This window comes from Carcharhinus amblyrhynchos, chromosome 24 (genome assembly GCF_965287045.1).
Source record: "Carcharhinus amblyrhynchos chromosome 24, sCarAmb.v2.hapA, whole genome shotgun sequence".
NCBI lineage: Eukaryota > Metazoa > Chordata > Chondrichthyes > Carcharhiniformes > Carcharhinidae > Carcharhinus > Carcharhinus amblyrhynchos.
In genome coordinates this window covers 26,837,473-26,859,322 of record NC_137347.1, presented here as the reverse complement: position 1 = coordinate 26,859,322, position 21,850 = coordinate 26,837,473, and the positions used below count along the sequence as shown (strand labels likewise).

Here is a 21,850-nt window from a genome sequence, read left to right as displayed (position 1 = left end):
TTTAATGGTGGCATTCTGTGATTATTGCTTCTGTTCTAAACATCCGCTGGACTGTTAATCCAGAAATTCAGCTAATGTTCTGGAGACATGGCTTCGAATCTTACCACGGCTGATTTGAACTCAATAAAAAAAATTGTAATTAAAAACCTACTGATGACTGTGAAACCGTTCTTGAAAAACCCACCTGGTTCACTAATATCCTTTAGGGGAGGAAATCTGCCGTCCTTAGCTGGCCTGGCCTACATGTGACTCCAGAGCAATGTTGACTCTTAATGGTTCTCCAAGGGCAACTAGGGATGGGGACAGTAACATAATTGTGGGGGAAGTAAATACCAATCATTCCTCTCCCTGAGGGACAGGCAACAAATTCAATTTGTCCAGAGGCTTCAGAACAAGCATCTTTGGCAGAAGGTTTTAAACTTCTTGTTTTGCATTTACTTGGTTGCGTGCAGATCACAGACAGGATGGCTTCAGAGATCTCTCAAGCGTTACGCGAAGCATTTTGACTCTGACTCTCATTTACATTTGAGAAGTCTGTACCCCGACAATCCCATATCTTCTGGGGTGCATTCAGATAATAAAGCACGGCTCACAGAAATGGAAATGAATGCTGTCCAGCCAGCGATGTCCATGTCCCACGAATGAATTGTAAAAAATTATTTCAGTGATAAGCTGAAATAAGAGGTTGAGAGTCCAATTCTTGAATAAGCCCAAGCTCTTTAATGTACGGGACACGCGCAGCACCAAGCACTTTTCCATTAACTCCACCTCTTCCTCACTCCAGTAATGTGTGGGCCATTACCAATGGACCGTTCCACAGACTCCTATAGCTGTCTATTACCTTAACCAGATGACCACTGATTCTTTTGTGAGCCGTGGCAGGGAAGACTCCTGTGCTGATGCAGCACGTATATCACCTGTATCTCAGAGGGACACGCTCTCGCCTCTGAGTCTGAAGATCAGGTATTCACACCCCATTCCAAAGAAGCTGAGCACGCACCCCAGGCTGATGTTCCAGCCCAGTGCTGAGAAAATACTGCACTGCCGCCTTTCAGCTGGGACTCCATCCGTCCTCTCAGGCACATCCATAAAATCCCATCCGCGCTGTTTTATGGAAAAGCTGCGGAGTTCTCCCGGGGCATTGGACAATATTCATCCCTCACCCAATTTTGGTTATTATTGTTGTGTGTAAACGGGCTCGTCACGTTCCCTAGTTACAACAGTGACGACACTTTGAAGGTCCCGGTTGACTGCAAAGGGTTTTGGGATGTGAAAGGCACTATATAAATGCAAGTCCTTCCTTTCTTTATGATTTACAGACAAACAGGATCCTGTCCTGTTGCTATCCACGCAGAACGCAAGCCCCAGCCAAAGGGCTTCTATGCTACGTGGACTGAGGCCAAATTATTGTCAACATGGCATGTGAGCAGGAACTGAGCCAGATGTCTACACAGCGGCTCAGCTGCTTACCTCTTACAATAGCTGGGCCAGAGGAGGAGTTAGAATCCAACACGCTAACAAGTCGTCTGCAGAACAAACAGCAACAGTGATCACGTCTGCTTACTTTAAGTTGGCACCTTGTTGTTCTGAGGGATGGCAGGATGTCAGGGGGGACAATGTGGCGCTGTGAGTTCACATTCTGACCTTTCACTGCTGAACCAAAGTTCAAATTCAACCGAAACCACATGAGTGAAGATTTGCAATCCTGGTTGACTGCCAGGGTGGGAAGTCGGATGTATTTAAGTGGAATGGCAATCCAGTTCACAATGGCCTGACACTTGATCACCATTGGCAATCTCTCCCAGAGTTACCAAAAGAATGTCTGATAAAATAGGAACATGCTATGGGGAAACCTACTGACGTGCAGTATAAATCAGCAAGAACTGCTTGAATACTTCAGTTTCAAAATGATTGTTACTCAATAACTGAGGCTAGTTGAGTCCGGAAGAGTGCTCACCAAATGTGAGAGTGATCAAGAGGGTCACTGAGGGTGAGCGAGGGGTCACCAAGTGTGAGAGTGAGCAAAGGGTCACTGAGAGTGAGAATGAGTGAGAAATCATGAGAATGAGCCGAGAGTGAGTGAGAAGATCAATGTGTGTGTGAGAGAGAGAGAGAGAGCGGGGTCACAGAGAAGGTGGGGACACCAAGCCTGACAGTGTGAGGGAGGGATCCAAGAGAGAGAAAAAATGAAACCCAAAGAGATATTAAATTTAATCAGACTGTTTTTGATAACCCCTTGAGTTTTGTGAGTGCTTTTCTTGCTGAAATTCCAGTTTCACAATGTAGTTACAAGCTTCCCTGAAAGTTAGGAAGGCTTTGTTCAAGTAAACAGTTTTCTGGCTTTTTTACAATTGAGTAATTACATCTTGGTTTTAAATATATACATTATACATAAATGGAAAACAGATGGTGTGAAACCTCAGTGGTTTTAGCTGGCATGGGCGTGCGCGTATTAAGAAATCCCAGCGTTGGCCAAAGTCCTTCGGATTTTAGCAATGACTTTCTGCTCATGTTTTCTTTGAACCAGGATAGAATTAGTTAAAATAAACTGGATTAGATGCGCACTTTCCACACATAATAGGCAGAATTTTATTGCCCCATCCGCCACAGGAATCGGGGCGGGCGAAGGGTGGACCATGAAAAAGTCTCTTGATCTCGGGCGGGATTTTATGATTTCAGGACAAGCGAGGCTGTGAAATCCCACCCAGTGTTTCAATTTGTCGTGATGCTACTCACAAATAAAACAAACAGATGCTTTCTTTTAAAAAGAACGGCTCTTCTGATTTTACTTCAGATTTTACTCAGTGTGCCCTGGGGATTTATCTGCAAATTCCTGGAGTCTCCAGGACAATCCTCAAGGATTGGCGACTCCAATTTGAGTGGAGTGTAATATGCAGTGCAAATAAGAGGGAGTTCACAAGGTACCAACTCTTCCCAACTGTCACAGATTGTTTCCTTGTGGACGGTGTGCTGCAAATGCTGTCTCTGTCATTCCCTGGCACTGAAACTCTCTTATCTCGACACTCAACTATTCCAATGCACTTTCTGACTGGGCTCCCACTTTCTGCCCTCTGTAAACCTGAGTTATCCACAAAGCTGTTGTCCTATCTCGCTGTAAGTCCCATTCCCCTCTCACTCCTGCGCTCACTGACCTACATTGTTCCTGACCAACCAATGTCTTGATTTTAAAATTCTCATTCTTGTTCTTAAATCCCTCAGGGCCTTGTCACTGTCAATCTCCGTAACCTCCTACAGCACCATGGCCCTCAGATGTCCACACTCCTCTAATTCTGTGCCTCCCCAATTTTACTGATCCACAGTTGGCAGTGGTGCCATCAGTTGCCTGGACCCCAAGCACTGAAATTCCTGCCTTCCTCCCTCTGCCTGACCAATCCTTTCACCACCTGACCAAATAGGCAGGATTTTCCGCACAACCCACTGCGAGTTTTGCGATGGTGAAGGCAGCCCGCCGTTGGCCAACGGTGAGATCTTCTGGTCCCATTGTTGGCCATGGGGTTTCCAGTTGAAAGCACCCCTCACTGCCGGAAAACCTGGCACGAACGGCCAGAAAATTCCAGCCAATATCTCCTTATGTGGCCCAGTGTCATACAGTGTTTTACAATGCACCTGGGGATGTTATAGTATGATGTAAGTGTGGTATACAAACTGCTATTGTTGTTTGCCAGCTAAAGGCAATCAGCAGCCTTCCTTCCCCTGGTCTGGCACCTCCTAATTTACTGCCCTCCCCAAGTACCAGCTAGCTGAGGTGGCACATCGACAGAAATTCATTGGGGTGTTCATGAAACTGCTCACTTCCTGGATATGATGATTACCAGTTAGATTGAACAAATGCAGAGGCAGGCGCAATCACATCTCCTGATTAGGCCAAGGTGTGAATGTAACTTTCAGTTTTTTTTAAATCACGTATTTCTCTTCACAACGTAACCAAAGTCTTCAGTGAAATGTACAGTTCTTGCAAGTGTCACTTGCTTTCTTTAACACATGGCTTTCTGCGTTACGGTGTTAGCACACCAACCATGATATAATCAGACTCACCATCAGCAAGACCAGGGCAGATAATGTGACATTGGCCAAACAAAAGTGCCAGGAAATGGACATCTCTGATGCTTTCCCCATGTCTGCGTGGGTTTCTTCCCACAGTCCAAAGATGTGCAGATTATGTGGATTGGCCGTGCTGAATTGCCCCTTAGCGTCAGGGGGATTAGTAGGGTAAATATGTGGGGTTACAGGAAAATGGCCTGGGTGGGATTGTTGTCGGTGCCGACCCGATGGGTCGAATGGCCTCCTTCTGCGCTGAAGGGATTCTATGATTCTACGAAGAGAGAGTCCACCCAGCTGCCTTTGATATTCAAAGGCATTGTCATCACTGAATTCCTCATTATCAACATTTTGGGGGTTAGCATTGACCAGAAACGGACTGGACAAGCCCCGTAAATACCATGGTTATAATGATAGTCAGAGACTGGGAACTCTGTGAAAAGTAACTCGCTTCCTGACTCCCCAAGGCCTGTCCACAATCGACAAGGCACAAGTCAGCAGTGTAATGGAATACTCCCCACTTGCCTGGATGAGTGTAGCTCCAACAAGACTGGAGCTCAAAACTCGAAACCATCCAGGTCAAAGCATCCCATCTGACTGGCACCCCATCCACCATCTCCAACAGCCGGTTCCTCTATCACTGATGCACAGTGGCAGCAGTGTGTACCATCTAGAAAATGCTCTGCAGCAACTCACCAAAATCCTTTTGAGAGCACCTTCCAAGCTGTGCCCTCTACCATCTAGAAGGGAAAGGGCAGCAGATGCCTGGGAATCACCTGCAAGCTCTCCTCCAAGCCACACACCATCCTGACTTGGGGTTATATTGCCATTACTTTACCGTTGCTTGGTCAAATTCCTGGAACGCCCTCCCTAATAGAACCACAGATGTATCTACACCACTTGGACTGCAGCAGATCGAGAAGGCGGCTCACCACCACCTTCTCAAGGGGCAAAATAAAAATGCTAGCCTAGTCTGTGATGCCCACATCCCATTACAGAATTTTAAAAAATCTCCATATATGTTTCAATCTATATGCACATGTATCTTATTTCTATGCAGCAGAGAACAGATGATTCTTCTGGTGTCATGGCCAATATTTATCTCTCAAATAATCTGGTAATTATCATTTTGACATTAGTGGGAGTTTGTGGAATACAAATTGGCTGTCATTGGTAAAAGATCCATTACACCAGTGATGACACTTCAGAGGTAATTTGACTGTGAAGCGCTTTAGGATGTCCCACAGTCACAAAATGGGCTATATAAAGGCAAATTATTTCTTTATGTGATTCTATACATGTTTGTGTTTTATATTATTTATATACGTTCTTGTGTCTAATATGTATCCTCTGAAGTTGCCATAGTGCACAAAATATAAAAAGTAGGGCTATCAAACATTTAGTTAGCATTAAGAATATGATCTCAGGTGATCTTGATTTTAATAATTTTTTTGTTCATTCAAGGGACATGGGCGTCGTTGGCTGGCCAGCATTTATTATCCAGACCTAGCTGCCCTTGGTGGGCATTTGAGAACCAAGCACATTACTTTGGCTCAGGAGTCACATGTAGGCTAGACCAGGTAAGGAGTCACATGTAGGCCAGGCCAGGTAAGGACTGCAGATTTCCTTCCCTAAAGGACAGTGGTGAACCAGGTGGATTTGTTTGACAATCAACATTGGTTTCATGGTCATCAGTAGATTCTTAATTCCAGATTTTTTAAAATTGAATCCAAATTCTACCATCTATTGTGGCGGATTTGAACCTGGGTCCTCAGAACATTAGCTGAGTGTCTGGATTAATAGTGCAGCGGTATTGCCTAGTGGTATTATACAGTCACTGCAGAGTCACAAATGAAGTTAGGCTCCTAATTTCCTGGCATATTTGTGCTGGATTCACAGCCTTTCATCACCAGCAAAAAAGACTACTAACTATCCAGGATTATCCTGGGCATTCCAGGAGCTCAGAGCAAAACGGAGAGAGAAATTGTTAGCATTGTTGTCAAATTTAGTTTGAATGCTTTTGTGAGCTATGAAGGTATTGGGGATGGTGAAAAAAAGCACCAAGTGGGGCAGCTGAAGACCTCCAGAAATAAATCTAACCTGGCTTGGAAAGCTGAGCAGCAGTACCTCAGAAAGTTAGGTCTTCTATGACTGCGTAGCACAGTGCCATCACTCTCGTCTCTGTGACAAGATAATTGTGGAACTCCAGTCCAGACACTTGAGCAGATAGTCTGTGCCAAGGGATGGGCAACCTAGACTGGTGAGTTGGCCACATGAGTGGCCCTCCATCACCTCAGTAGGCTGCAAGATTGAAATCTCATCACTAATCATGACCCCATGAATAAAATTGAATGCAGTGCATGCACGTTTGAACTTTATTTATTCGTCAGGCTTACATTAACACTGCAATGAAGTTACTGTGAAATTCCCCTAGTCGCCACACTGTGGCGCCTGTTCAGATCAATGCACCTAGCCAGCACGTCTTTCAAACTGTGGGAGGAAACCAGAGCACCAGGAGGAAATCCATGCAGACATGGGCAGAACGTACAAACTCAACGCAGACAGTGACCCAAGCCAGGAATCAAACCCGGGTCTCTGGCGCTGTGAGGCAGCAGTGCTAACCACTGTGTTGCCCATTGACTATTTCATAACAAGGTATAGAAAGTGCTTTACCATTCATATATTAATAAAACTATCAGCTTCAAATGGTAAAAACAAAATAAGTATTTACACTTTGTGCGGACAGACAGGGCTCTCGCCGTCAATGTTGTCAGCAATCAGTAAGCATCTCACTTCATGTGCCCTTGCTTTACAAGGATGATCTTAGTCAAGTCGGCAGGAAAATCTACACGGATCTAAACCAGTGGAATGTGGCAAACCTGTGCATGGGCAACTGTCAACAAAATGTCTCGTGGGCACTCAGAACTCTGATGAGCTCCATGCGGCCCCCAGGCTGCAGGTTACCCACCACTGGTCTAAGCTCACCATCCAAGGCAGCTTGAGGGCAGTGGCACTCTGCGGATGGAGAACTTGTTCAGAATGGAGTCAACAAGCCCCTTGTCCTATTCAAGGTGAGGCAAGAGGAGTTCGCCAGCTAGACAACGTCAGAGAAACCAGAGAAAGTGGGATTGGTCTCCTTAGAGCAGAAAAGGTTTATGGGAGGACAAATTGAGATGTTCAAAATTATGAATGGTTTTGATAGAATAAATAAAAAGAAACTGTTTCCGTGTGGCAGAGGGCTGGGTAACCAGAAGACACAGATTTAAGATAATTAGCAAATGAACCCAGGGATGAGGTGAGGGGAATTTTATTTCACGCAGTGAGGGGTACAGTGGTTAACACCGCTGCCTCACAGCCCCAGAGACCTGGGTTCGATTCCTGGCTTGGGTGACTGTCTGTGTGGAGTTTACACATTCTCCCCTAAACTGTGTGGGTTTCCTCCGGATGCTCCGGTTTCCTCCCCCAGCCCAAAGATGTGTGGGTTAGGTGGATTGGCCATGCTAAATTGCCTCTTAGTGTCAGGGGGACTAGCTAGGGTAAATGCATGGGGTTATGGGGAGAGGACTTGGGTGGGATTGTGGTTGGTGCAGAATTGATGGGCCGAACAGCCTCTTTCTGCACTGTCAGTTTTGATGATTCTGTGAGTTGTTCTGATCAAAGTGAGCTGGAAAGGGTGCTGGAAGCAGACTGAATTTGAAAAAGCAGTTGGATATATACTTGAAAAGGAAATTTTGTATGATTGTGGTGATCAAATGGAGAATATATTGAATAGCACTTTCAAAGAGCCAGCACAGATAAGATGGGCTGAATGGCCTCCTTCTCTATGAACATTTCTCCCTCAATCCACACACACAGAGGGAAAAACCGTAAGTGATTTTGTTTGTGTTTATGGGATGCTGCAAAATCAGAATGGCTGCCACATTGGCTCAGCATCTTTCAAAATACATAATTCATCGATATGAGCACTCTGAGATGCTTCAATGCAATAACAAGGTGCAACATTAGTGCAAGCCTATTTAACTCAGAGGCCTGAGCTATTCTTCAATTGGAATTAAGTAAATGGCAGCACAAATTGCAAAAATGTACTCGGTATGTAATTGCACTGACCCACAGAAAAATAGAGAGACTAGTATCTACGTCTTGACTCTCACAACCTCAGGGCATCCCCATGCTCTTTGCAGACAATTAAGTACTTTCTGAAGTGTAATCCCTGTTGCAATGTAGGAAACACGGCAACCCATTTGCAGTCAGCAAACTTCCGCAAACAGCAAAGTGATAAGGAACAATTGCTCTATTTTTATGATGCTGATTGAGGGATGAGTGTTATCCGGAACACTGGGAATAACCCCCCTGTTTTTCATGGAATAATGCCATGGGGTCTTTTTATGTTCACCCAAGCAGGCAGCCGGGGCCTTGTTTTAACATCGCATTCGAAAGATTTCGATTTGATTTATTATCACATGTACTGGGAAACAGTGAAAAGTACTGTTTCTTGCATGCTATACAGGCAAAACATACCGTTCATAGAGCACATAGGGGAAAAAGATGGGGTGGAGAATACAGTGATGCTGTCACAGATAGGGCGTAGAGTGACTTCAAGAGCAGGTCAGTGACTGGAATACTGCAGCAAGTAACTCATCTTCTGATTCCCCATCATCTATAGGGCACAAGTCAGGAGTTTGATGGAATACTCTCCACTTACCTGGGTGGGTGCAGCTCCAACAACACCCAAGAAGCTTGACACCATCCAGGACAAAGCAGCCTGGCACCATATCTACAAACAACCACTCCCTCCACCACCGATGCTCAGTAGCATCAGTGCATACTATCTTCAAGATGCATTGCAGCAATTCACCAAAGATCCTTAGATAGCACCTTCCAAACCCACCGACCACTTCAATCTAGAAGGATAAAGGCAGCAGATCCATGGGAATACCACCACCTGCAAATTCCCCAACAAGCCATTCACTCAGTCACTGGGTCAAAATCCTGGAATTCCTTCCCTAACAGAATTGTGGGTCAAACCACAGCATGCGGACTGCAGCGAGTCTAGAAAGCAGCTCACCACCACCTTCTCAAGGGCAACTAGGGATGGGCAGTAAATGCTGGCGTGCCAGCGACACCCATATCCCACGAACGAAAAAAAAAGATCAGCTTACTATATGGTAGGTCCATTCAAAAGTCTGATGACAGCAGGGAAGGAGCTGTTCTTGAGTCTGTTGGTACGCATTTTCAGATTTGAATCTGAAGAAGATGGAAGAGATATGTCCAGGGTGCATGATTATGCTGGCTGCTTTCATGAGGCAGCTGGTTATATGGATGGAATCAATGGACGGGAGACTATTTGAGTGATCGACTGAGCTACATTCACAGCCCTCTGTAGTTTCTTGCAATGAAAGTGCCCACAGGGCAGTACAACCTCAGAACTGCACTAAAATACCAGCCATGTTTTATTCTGCACTCAACCTCTGGACGGGGACTTGAAACTCGAGAGGGCGAGAATGTAACATACTGAGTTCTTTTGAATGTAGTCACTTGTCATTTAAGAACAAACAGAATCTTGTCCACTGCTGTCTGCATTTTTTTAAGCTCTCCCATGCCAGCTGTTTATAGAGGTAATCATTGGAAAAGATTCAAATAAGTGAAAGCAGCATAATATCAGCTCAAGAGAGAAAGCTATGATTTGGAGACGGAAGGAGGCTTGCAGAGAACTCCTGGTCAGAATTGAGTATAACCAGAGAACCAGCAAGCTGTAATTATGTGGCTGTGAAATAGGGGTGATTCAGTCTGGACTTGTGCACTGCTATCTCAGCTGCACTCAGCTGGAGCAGGGTTGCCAACTCTCCAAGATTGCCCTGGACTCTCCAGGAATTAGTCTCAGGACATGATAAGGGGGGCATGATAGCACAGTGATTAGCGCTACTGCCTCATAGTGCCAGGGTCCCAGGTTCAATTCCGGCCTCAGGTCACTGTCTGTGTGGAGTTTGCATGTTCTCCCCTAGTGTGCATGGATTTCCTTCGGGAGCCCCGGTTTCCTCCCAACACTCCAAAGATGTGCAGGTTAGGTTGATTGGCTATGATAAATTGCACCACATGTCAAGGGGATTAGCAGGGTAAATGCATGGGATTGCAGGAATAGGGCCTGAGTGGGATTATGGTCAATACAGGCTTGATGAAACAAATGACCTTCCTTCTGTACTGTAGGGATCCTATGATAAGAAACAGGGAACGCTTTTCTCGATTTCTTTGAACATTTTTGTCTGTGACATTCTGTAAACGTGGAGAAAGACTGTTTTGACCAGATGGGTTAATGAGAGGGGTGGGAGCAGGCAATAAAACCTCTGAGGATATGTACTACCATAATTGACAAGAATTGTCAACACTGGGCTGAAGACGCAATGAAGAATGTGGTAATTGTGAGAATGAGATCCTCGTGCTGCAGGCAATCTGTTTCTGCAGTCTTTTATTTTTGGCCACTTTACCACAGCGCTCCCAAATGTTTGTCAGAACGATGAGATCCAGCGCTCTCCTGCTGTGCACTCTGAACATGCCACCAAGGCAGAGCACGATACAACCGTGCTGACAGACTGTGCCAGACTAACGGCGCCAGAGACATTCTGGCCCAACATGTCAAGCTTTATGATGCAGTCTCCAATGGCTGCAAGTGCGTAGAACATACAGCATAGAAACAGGCCATTCGGTCCAACAAGTCTCTGCCTGCCTTTATACTCTCTTTCCCAACATACTCTATCAGCATATCCTTCTCTTCGTTCTCTCTTCCACCTAAAACCATCTGCGCTATTTGCCTCAAACAGACTCAGTGGTAGCGAATTCCACATTCTAATTACCCTCAGAATTTAAAACAAAAATTCTTCTGAATTCTCTACTGGATTTATTAGCTCATATTTCTAGCCTGCATTTTGAATTCCCCCAACAGGTGGAAACATCAACATAAATATTTGGCAGGGCTCAAATAATCACAGATTCGATGGGCCCAATGGTATTCTTCCCTGCTGTACTACTCTATGGGGGCAATCTTGCCACACGCATATCACGTCAGCGAGGTGTGAATATTTAGCAAGGGGCGGCGTGCTCATGTGGCGAGGGGGCTGGATAATTCGATTCAAATTTATTAAAATATTTTAAAACCAGGTTCTCATCATTTATGGGCATAAACCTGATTACGCCGCCTGCAAGGAAAGCCGGAGATAGTGAAACTTGCTGGTGAGATTCGCAATTCCCAGTTCTCTCCAGATTTTGTGCCCCTGTCGGTGACCCAGCACACAGAGAGCTTGGACTCAAGGTCCCACTAAATGTTTGCCTCTCAAACCCTTGGTTAATTTTGCTTTACGAAAGAAATCACAGTTTCAGCCCCTGATCAGCGTCAAGACAATATTGAGCATGAGTGGGTCTGCAGATGCTTTCCTTTGTATAGGGTACTCGTACAAAACTGACCTTACCTACACAAAGGCTGAAACAAAGCAGCAACATCATCGGATGGTGTGGAGGCTGGAGTGCGGGGGTGGTGGCGGGGGTCTTGATTTGATTTGATTGATTACTATTCCATGTATTGGGATGCAGTGAAAAATATTGTTTCTTGCGCGCTATGCAGACAAAGTATGCTGTTCATAGAATACATTGGAGAGACAGAAAGGAGAGGGTGCAGAATATAGTATTACATTCACTGATAGGGTGTAGAGAATGATCAGCTTAATACATGGGGTAGGTCCATTCAAAGGTTTGATGGCAGCAGGGAAGAAGCGGTTCTTAATTCGGTTGGTTCGTGATCTCAGACTTTGTATCTTTTTCCCAATGGAAGAAGGTGGACGACAATATGTCCAGGGTGTGTGGGGTCCTTGATTATGCTGGCTGCTTTGCCGAGGCAGCAGGAAGTGTAGATGGAATCAATGGATGGAAGGCTGGTTTGCGTGATGGATTAAGCTGCGTTCACAACCCTTTGTAGTTTCTTGCGGTCTTGATCGGAGCAGCGGGGTGGTGAGGCTGGAGTATGGGGGTGGGGATGGGGGTGGGTGGTGTTAGACTTGAATGAGTATGGAACGGAAATACAAAAGCACTTTGTGACTCCGGGGAGAGCTGTGCTTTGAGATGAACAGCATCAGAACGGCACTGGGCTATGAATGGGGATATGACTGATTGAGAATTTTACTGCTGGAGCTGGAGCTGGCTATTCATAAATTTCAGCATCTTTCCTCCCACGCACACTTTGTGCCAATACCGTCGCCTCCACACGTTCATTTTATTTTCTTGCACAGAATTGTTTCTCATACAACTCGAGCAAGTGCGCACGAATAGACATGGTGTTCACGGCACCTAGCAACAAAGTGGGAGAGATTTCTTTGCTCTGCGGGAGGGTTATTTCATTGTTCCAGAGAACCTACTACACATGAGCATAAGTGGGTCAGTGATGATTCACCCAAAAACACTTGCATGAAAATACAACTGTACATTCAGAGGTTTGACAGACTCTCAAGTTGTTGTAGTTCTCAAGCCCACAGCACAGAGTACTACAACCTGCGTGTAGGATGCACTTTGATTGCCGCTGGCAGGCAGATTTCATTGAACTGTTAGCAGTAGGTGGAGAAATTCTATTGTCATCTCTTTTCTATTTGAAGAAGAGGAGGAAGTTCACCCCACATCCTGGTCAACATGCGCCCCCCGCCCCCCCATTCGCCCCCCTCCCCCACCTCAGCCGCTTGCACGGAGAAAGGTCATTGACCTCATCATTAATTGTGCGACTGAATTGTATTTTAAATCATTGCCACATTTGAATGCTGAAAGAGATCAATATGTTGAATTGTGCAAAGCATTTTCAAACCTTACGGGTGGCATGGTGGCACAGTGGTTAGCACTGTTGCCCCACAGCGCTAGGGACCTGGGTTTGCTGGGTTCCCAGCTGGGTTTCCAGCTCGGGCACTGTCTGTGCAGAGTCAGCACATTCTCCCCATGTCTCTGTGGGTTTCCTCCCACAGTCCGAAAGACGTGCTGGTTAGGTGCATTGGTCATGCTTAAATTCTCCCTCAGTGTACCCAAACAGATGCCGGAATGTGGCGACTAGGGGATTTTCACAATAACTTCATTGCAGTGTTAATGTAAGCCTACCTGTGACACTAGTAAATAAACTTAAATCTTTCAGTGATCAAGCTGCTACCTGAAAGAAAGCATTACTTCTTGTTTTAAAAGCTCAGCTTAACTTAAACCCTTGAATAGACTTTGGACACACAACCTTCTGAATCAGAGGTGTAGCTGCTGACTGAACTTCCAATTTCAACCTATGTAATTTTAAAACTCTCATCCTTGTTTTCAAATCCCTCTACAACCTCACCTCTCCTTATCTCTGTGGCCTACAAACCATCCCAAGATTTCATCCAATTCCGGCCTTTCCAGCATCCCTGATTTAATCTCTCTGCCGTGTGACTGTGCTTTTAGCTGCCTGGGAGCTAAGCACCGGAATTCCCTCTCTAAACCTTTCCATGTGTCTTCCTCTCTCTCCTCTTAAGATGCTCCTTAAAACTTATCTCTTTGACCAAGCTTTTTGTAATTTACTGTGATGGCTCAGTGTCAAATCATGTCTAATAAGCATTTGTGAATGGCCGTGTGATGTTTTACTATGCCAAAGGCACTGTACCAATGGCAAATGTAGTGTTGTTGGATTTATCCCTCCCTTGTCCAAGAATTACTTAAGCTTTCAAAAAATAACTACTTCAGTGACAGGGAGTTGTGCAGTATTACTGGAACTACAAATGTAAATTCTTGTCTAGACTTCTCACACTCATGTTTGAATCCATCCATGTCCCCTAATCCACCCTAATCTCTCTCATTCTGTCTTGTACACCCTTCCCCAAAACCTCCACTGCCCTAACGCTCACCTCTTCTGCATTCAACACTTTCTCATCATCCAGCCATTGTTTGTTCACCTGCCTACATTACGTGCTCCGAAATTGCTAGAATCCTAAAATCGCTACAGTGCAGAAGGAGGCCATTTGGCCCATTGAGTCTGTGTCAATTCCCTGACAGAGTATCTTACCCAAGCCCACCCCCATTGTATCGCCCTATTTCCACACATTTACCTCAATCTCCCTAATGTACACTTCTTTGGACACTAAGGGACTATTTAGCATGGCCAATCCACCTAACCTACACTTCCTGGACACTAAGGGGCAATTTAAAATGGCCAATCCACCTAACCTGCACATCTTTGGACTGTGGAAGGAAACCCATGCAGACATGGGGAGAACATGCAAACTCCACATGGACAGTCACGCAAGGCTGACTTTGGACCCTGGTCTCTGGCATTGTGAGGCAGCAGTGCCAACCACAGTGCCACTGTCCTGCCCTCGTTAAACCTTTCCAATCCTTGCCACATCATTCAGACCCTCAAATGTTTGTCACTTCCTCCAATCTCTCCTTCTTTGGCCCAATGTTCATTTCTTCTTTCTCCTGTTGCTAAGTTCCTTGCGGTTTTATTCACATTTCCACTGGCACACATTTAAATGTAAGACATTGGGTCACTGACTGGACTGCCCAACAAAATACTGAATGCAAGTTCCAAGTATAACATATTATATCAAAACAGGTCTACTGTTTGACAGACACCTTCACACAAATAGGTATTCCGTGATTCCTTTGAGTGCCAGACATGGGATCGTGTTTTATTACAGCCATCAACTTGTCTCACAGATTCCCAATGTACTAAGCAAACTCAAAATTGTGATTCTGCGCCACTCTTTCAAGGTAAACCATGAATTTAAAATAGCACATAAATATAAAAGAGTAAAAGGCAAGACGATGTCCTGACTCATTCAATGTTGAGTTGGCAATTCACTACATTAAGAGCGACAAATACCAGTAATGATCCTTTGAATGGGCGGAGGATATCAACAATTTACAATTATTTAAGCTTCAGTCAGATGTGATGATAGAAAATCATAGCCCACCTCATCCATAATTACCCATATGGAACAATGATCTTGCTGGTGTTAAACAGTTCAAGAGCAAGTGTATGAGATGCATTACACTGGGACAATATTACCCTGGAACAGTATTACCCTGGGACAGAATTACCCTGTGACAAAGTTGCCCTGGACAGTATTAACCTGGGACAAAATTACCCTGGGAGAGTATTACCGAGACAGTGTTAAAATGGGACAATATTACCCTGGAACAGTATTACCCTGGGACAGAATTACCCTGTGACAAAGTTACCCTGGACAGTATTAACCTGGCACAAAATTACCCTGGGAGAGTATTACCGAGACAGTGTTAAAATGGGACAAAATTATCCTGGGGGAATATTACCCTGCAACAGTATTACCCTGGGACAATTACTACCCTGGGACAGTATTAGCCTGCAACAGAATTACCCTGAGACAGAATTACCCTGGGACAGTCATTACCCTGGGACAGTCATTACCTTGGGACAGCAACACCCTGGGACAGCATTAGCCTGCAGCAATATTACCCTGGTACAGCACCATGCTGGAACAGCACTACGCTGGGGCAGCAGTATTCTGGGGAACAGTATGTACCCTGAGTCAGTGTTCCTGAACACACAAGGATCAGTACGTTTGTTCCTTCATTATTTTTGCTGAAAAATATTCAGGAATTTCATTCTCAGTGAGTTTTGGTGAAAGACAATACCTCATAACAGAAGGACAGCATTACCCTGGGGAATGTCCCATTGTGCATGGATAATGTTACTCCAGGATGCTAATCCATTGTGTTATGTGAATTGTGCCATCCTCTAAATATCCAACAATATTAAAGACCGGCGTTTATATAGTGCCTTTTGTGACCTCAGGATGTCAAAGAAGTCCTTCAAAAGAATTATTAACTGTTACGACTTGGAAAAAAATCAAGTGCGCCATCAAGTAATCAAAGTTTTATGATCATCAAATATATGATCCAAAAAGGTGTCTTAGGAAAAATATTATCACCTCCCATTTTCCGAATTGCAGCAATAACTGTGATCTTGATGTTCCCTTCAGCAGGACAGCTAGACTGAGTGGAGAGGCCATTAAAGATAGTCTTTTGTAAATGCGCCAATGAGTCATACAGATTATCTGCTGTCAGGACAGCTCTCAATCCTCTTGTCTGCCTGTGGCCAGCCACACATTACCAACCATCCAATCAGACAACACATCAGCCCTAGGACATCATGTCCTTGTTTAATGACAAAGCCCTGCCATTGGGCCACCCTCAACTTTATTTGGAGAACCTGAAAGAGTCCTCATCATCATCAACAACAAATTTGGGCCACTCCAGTGCCCATGTCTACATTTGAGTGTGTCTTTATCAAAGTAAAAGTTGAAAGGGATATAAAGTACTGTGGGGTGGACAAGAACCAAATGGTAACATTGAAGCTATACTCAGCGATGGACTGGGCCCAGTACAGAAACAGCGCACCAGATTTGAAGAGATTAAAAGGCCAACATCCCATTAAGTATTCACCATTGAAACGTCAAACCAGGACACATTTCTTTACCTTTTGGTTTTCTGCTGATATTAATACAGGTCCATCCTGTTATTTCTCCCTGTGTGGCTTTCTATACAGCTCTAATTCAGTTTCATTGCTTGACCTGCAGAGACAATAAAAATAATGAACAATCAGATCCTTGGCAGTTCTCAATCATTTGACAATTATTGATTCTGACACTAATATTGAACAATGGAAGGAGTGAAATTGCAGAATCTGTTAACAAATGACTTATGTTGTCAAATTCCATGTTGCACTATTTTAAAGTTTAAGTTCCAAAAACATGTTCATTATGGATATTGTTGAGATTAATTTAATCCTAGGGCATAAATATATTGAGGGGGTTGTTTTGGCTCAGTCAGCTGGATGACTGGTCAGTGATGCAGAGCAATGCCAACAGTGCGGGTTCAGTTCCCATACCAGCTGAGGTTATTCATGAAGGGTCCACCTTCTCAACCTTGCCCCTTGCCTGAGGTGTGGTGATCCTCAGGTTAAATCACCACCAGTCAGTTCTCCTCCTTCAAAGCGGGTCATCTGGGACTTTGGCGACTTTATACCTTTGTTGATGCACAAACGAGTCTTGTCCTAATTGCTCTGAATTTCTGCTGGTCTCCCCACATTCTGCATTTTCTGTATGACCAAAGAATGGGAGCAGCGATGGCAAATCACTGGGTCATCCAGTCACAGTATCTTCCCTCCAGACATTCATTCGGAGAAAAGGTGTTTCTGCTTGTATGTTGCATGACCACTGCACATCTCAAACTGCTTTATAACCAGTTAAGTGTTTTGGAAATGTTGACACTTTGTAATGTAGGAAATAAAGGAGGTAGAGTCCACAGCTGGGATTGTCCCAAAACAGTTTCCAGGTTCCCAATGCACAGGAAAATGGGAGTAAATCCTGTCGGTTTCTTTTAGTGTGATTTCCAGAACAAATCTCTGATACGCTGTGTATCGCAGAGTGCCTCAGTGTGGTTCACTCTGGAAATCAGTCATCGGGGCCTATTCCCGCCCGAGAGGCTGGGAGTTGAGTGCTGAGTGGGCCATTGCGTACGTGCCGATCTGTCAGCATGGAGATCAGCGCATGCACAGTAGCCCTCTCCCTATTGCCAGCCTCCCAATCTCTAGCCTTCCCAAACACTGGCATGCCCAGCATCCCATCATCGCTGGCCTTCCAGACCATCCCAGCCCCGTTCGCTGGCCTCCCAAACCTTCCTGGGCAGAGTGGCAGCAGGTACCCCTTCCTGGCAGTGATCACTCCCCTTCTCTACCCTTCCCAAACACTGGCATGCCCAGCACCCCAACATCGCTGGCCTTCCAGACCATCCCAGCACTGTTTGCTGGCCTCCCAAACCTCCCTGGGCAGAGTAGCAGCAGGTACCCCTTCCTGGCAGCAATCACCACTGCCCCCTGCCCGCCCCCCCCGCCCCACAGGTCCTACCCCAATAAGCCCCATCACTCTGGTCCCATCCCTTGGCACTGCCTGATGCCCAGTTGGCAGTGCCATGGTGCTAGGCTGGTACTAGCAAGGTAGCACTGCCCAAGGGGCAACAGTCTTATCCCCAACCACCCAGAGGGGTCTCAATGGCCTCTCTTCCCTTCAGCGGGCTCAGTCTGCCTGTTCCCCACTAATGAGGAGCAGGAGTAAACCCTGCTGGAGGGAACCATCCAGGTGGGGTGGTGGAGAACACTAAAGGGCCAGGAGAATTCAGTCCCAGGTCAGCTAATCATCTGGAAATGGAAATTTTCCAATGGTAATCAGCTCCACATTGACTTCCAGCAGGGAGCTGATTACGTCAAAAATATTAGTTCCGGAGATGTACAGAGGCTGTGGCACCTAACGGAAAGCCCGTGAAAAGGCCCCTTGGATATCTGCTCACCCACCGCACTACTTGAGCAGCACAGTACGCTGGGAGAATCATCCCCCACACCCCGCCCACCCCCCTGCATTTCTTTGGTTGGTGTAGGGTCTATGGTTCTCAAGCCAGTGAATCGTAGAGCAGGAACCCAGTGTATCACAAGCATTCAGGGCCCTTCGGCCAATACTGGGAGCCTTGGTACACGGCACACTTGATGATCCTGAGGTGCTGAGTTGCAAATGAGTTGACATGGAGCCAGCCCTGTGGTGGAAGCACATCCAATCAGAGGAGCTCAGCAAGAGAGCAAAGCCTCTCAACAGCTTACTAAGCGTGAGTTTAGTTTTACAATGTTGTTCGGCCATGCATGGCAGCATGGCAACATGTGAAAATGGCTCACAAGAGCCATTGTCCAATGTCCTTGCTATAGATGGAGTGCAGCGAAGGTTTACCAGGCTGATTCCTGGAATGGCAGGTCTGTCATATGAGGAGAGACTAAGTTGGTTAGGATTATATTCACTGGAGTTTAGCAAAATGAGAGGGGATCTCATAGAAACTTATAAAATTCTAACAGGGTTAGACAGGGTAGATTCAGAAATAATATTCCCAGTGGTGGGGGAGTCCAGAACTAGGGGTCATCATTTGAGAATAAGGGGTAAACCTTTTAGAAATGAGGTGAGGAAAAACTTCTTCACCCACAGGGTGATGCATGTGTGAAATTCACTACCACAGAACGGAGTTGAGGCCAAAACGTCTGATTTCAAGAAGAAATTAGATGTAGCTCTTGGGGCTAAAGGGACCAAGGGGCTTTGGGGGAAAGGGGGAATCGGGATATTGAATTTGATGATCAGCCATGATCATAATGAATGGCAGAGTAGGCTCGGAGGGCTGAATGGCCTACTCCTGCTTCTATTTTCTATGTTTCAATGAGAATGCAGGTCATTTTTGGTCATCCTCGAGATATGGACGTGGCTGGCAAGACCAGCGTTTATTGACCATAAGTGCCCTCAAAAAGATGGTGGGGAGATTATCCCTCATGAACCACTTGCAGTCTGTCTGGTAAAGGTGCTCCCACCTTTGTCAGACAGTTCCGAGGTTTTGACCAATACAGCCATGAGCAAGGAATGGTGATCCTTGTCAAGTCAGGATGGTGTGTATTCTCCAGGCACCTGTGGCCCTTGTCCTTCTAGATAGCAAAGCTCGTGAGTTTGGAAGGTGCTGTTGAAGAAGCCTTAGTGCGTTGCTGCAGTGCATCTTGCAGATGGTTTACACTATTGCCACTGTGTGCCGGTGGTGAAAGGTGTGAGTGGTGGACGGGCTGCTAATCAACTGGCAGCTTTGTCCGGGATGGCATCGTGTTTCGTGAGTGTGGTTGTAGCTGCGCCTATCAAGGCAAGTGGAGAGTATTCGATCATACTCTTCCACTTGTGCCTTGGCGGGGGGCTTCAGCGAGTGACTTGCTCCCAGGTGTTGTAGGATCCACAGCACATATATGGCTGATGCGGTTGAGATTCTGGTCATTGTTGATAGCCTGCACAGGTTAGTTTTACCTTCAGCCACCAGAGGCCATCAGCTGGATACTGAACTGGGGAACAGTTGAGAACACAGCATGGGCAGTGATGCCAATGGATACAAAGGTCACTTCATTCATGAGGCAGATCTCTGTTGCAGCTCAGCGATGGGCTGTCAATCCTCAAATGAGCCATTGTAATCCGTCCATGGTACCACATGCTCGGCCACAACTCCCAATATTTCTCAACCGTCCCGCTGATCAACAGATGTTTATCTACTCCGCAACAATGACGGTCTTCGAAACATCGTCTGGTGGTGGGGGTGGGTGAGGCTAAAAATAAGCGCGTTGAGCTTGTTCTTTTCTTTTGCATCTCTCTCTCTCTCGGTCAGGAAACGCACCGCTTCTGGGTTTCACAGAGTCGAGAGAGGGAGAGAGAAAGAAGAAAAAAACCCAGCTTCACTGTTCTGCCGACAATCTGTCTGACGTGTCAAACAGTGGAAGGGGAAGTGAGAAACCAAAAATGACATTTCGCGACGCCCATTCACCTCTCTACCCCTCCGGCCCACGCAAGTCAGAGTCAGTGGGCGGGGATCTAAATTTAGCCTCTGTGTGCAATATTTAGCCTTTATCGCAATGACAAAGAAAACCCCAGGATGTGGTTGGGGATAGGAAGTCGATGAGAGAAGTGCGCTCTCTCACTTTTGACGTCATTACCCCCGGCAAGAACTAAAAGCAGGCTATAACAGGTCACTTTTCTGTTAGCAGTAAGAGTGTTCGACTAGAATAAATCGCAGTTAATAGGCTCGGACTTACTAGCAGGCCCAGATGGGGATCCTAAGTCCGTCCATGTTGTTAGTTTGCCTGTCGTCACAATCCACATGAGGCGGCCTTCTAATGGTCTGCTTCCAGGCTAACTACCTGACGAAGGATGATGGTTAGGCTCCCAAGGCTGCAGGCCAGGTCAGAAGGCGTGCAGCAATGTCAGACCGCCATATCCCACCAGGAGAGGTGAGCATTGCAGGCAAGCGTGAGGACGCCTCAACATGAAGGTGCCCACAGCTGTAGAATTAATCAGCCACAGAGAGGCCCAATGATGATAAGCTCTTGGCTTGGAGGGAAAGCTCTCCCACAGGACAGGTGGTGAACAGGGCTGCAGCCTTTCAACCTCAGGGTTCTACCAAAAAAGCAGGGAGCCTCTGGAAGGCCACAATGAATGAGCTTGTTCCATCATTCATTAGATCCCAAATGATAGCCAATTTGCACACAGTAAGATCCCATAAACACTATGAAATAATAATCAGAGAATCTGTTTTAATGATATGTGCTGAGATATAAATATTGACCAGAATGGATCTTACGAGCCTCGCAGGGCAGTGTAAAGTACTGCCCCATCCCATACCTTGCATTCTGTTAGGAATCTTCTCAATGTTCTTGAAGCATTGAATTAACAAACAGGAAGGAGGAAGGAGGGGCGGGGTGGGGGGTGTGGTCACTCCAACATTGGTAAAGTACCGGCTTTGACACATAATGATCCCTATGCAGGGCTGCATTCAGATTAATTTCGTGCTCACCTCTGTGGAGTGAGCAGCCAACTCAGTTCTCTGTCACCCCTGGGAAGTCCCCCAGAGCTGGGAATGCACCAGCGAAGCTCCCTCTTATTTTCTTGACTACCCTCTCTGCATTTCCAGCCGCATTTCTACAGGACTGGGGAAGTTCAGCGGTAGAATCTTTAATGTAGTCAAGCTTCCTGAGGCATATCTGACACAGAGACTGGTAAGGGATTATTTGTACAGATGACCAAAAGCTTAGCCTGAGAGGTAGGAGTGACTTGGACGAGGAGAGAGAGGCGGTGAGGCAGTGAGGGAGGAAATTCCAGAGAAAGAGATCTTGGCAGCAGAAGGTACAGTTGCCAACACTGGAGTCATAGAAAGA

The 21,850-nt window shown here is 45.9% G+C and overlaps 1 protein-coding gene across 1 annotated transcript in view; it reads right to left on the bottom strand.

Moving 5' to 3' along the window:
* Positions 1-21,850, bottom strand: part of LOC145358038 (transcription factor HIVEP3-like) — a 397,799-nt gene that overhangs the window by 231,538 nt on the left and 144,411 nt on the right. The window contains exon 3 of the mRNA XM_080211747.1: positions 16,562-16,655. The gene's annotated coding sequence lies outside the window, so the exon portion shown is untranslated. The remainder of the gene's footprint in view (positions 1-16,561; positions 16,656-21,850) is intronic.